General features: G+C 42.7%; 1 protein-coding gene across 1 annotated transcript in view; it reads right to left on the reverse strand.

The window, feature by feature from the left end:
• LOC111703747 (uridine-cytidine kinase 2-B) overlaps positions 1-419 on the reverse strand; it is an 11,340-nt gene that overhangs the window by 10,235 nt on the left and 686 nt on the right. The gene's annotated exons all lie outside the window — the stretch shown is intronic.

The raw sequence follows: 419 nt of genomic DNA on the forward strand, positions 1-419 counted from the left end.
GCTAGGATGGTGTAGGGGGCCGAGCGCTCCAGCTAAGACAGACTTGGGAAGTTGCCGCTTGGGAAATTGGACATTTGGGAAGTTGCCACTTGGAAAATTGTCACTTGGGAAGTCGCCCTTGGGAAAGTACCAAACCGAAGTGTCGGCACTTTTTTGTAGTGTTGAAAATTCCTCAACAATATTTTAAGTCGTGTTTTTTTTTAAAGAAAAACGAAAAATGGGACAAAATCTGGCAAGTTTGTCAATGTCAATGTCAAAATTGATAGGAGAGGGAGGGGCAGGGCGGATGGGGGTCCAAACCCCATTCTCTAGGAAATTACCAAAAAGATGAAAAACTATTAAAGGAGAGAGGAAGAAGAAAAACAATGTTATTCCAGAAAAAGGGAAAAAAATTTAATTCAGTTGGAGAGGGGGGGGGG

Source organism: Eurytemora carolleeae, unplaced genomic scaffold, assembly GCF_000591075.1.
Source record: "Eurytemora carolleeae unplaced genomic scaffold, Eaff_2.0 scaffold299, whole genome shotgun sequence".
Taxonomy (NCBI): domain Eukaryota; kingdom Metazoa; phylum Arthropoda; class Copepoda; order Calanoida; family Temoridae; genus Eurytemora; species Eurytemora carolleeae.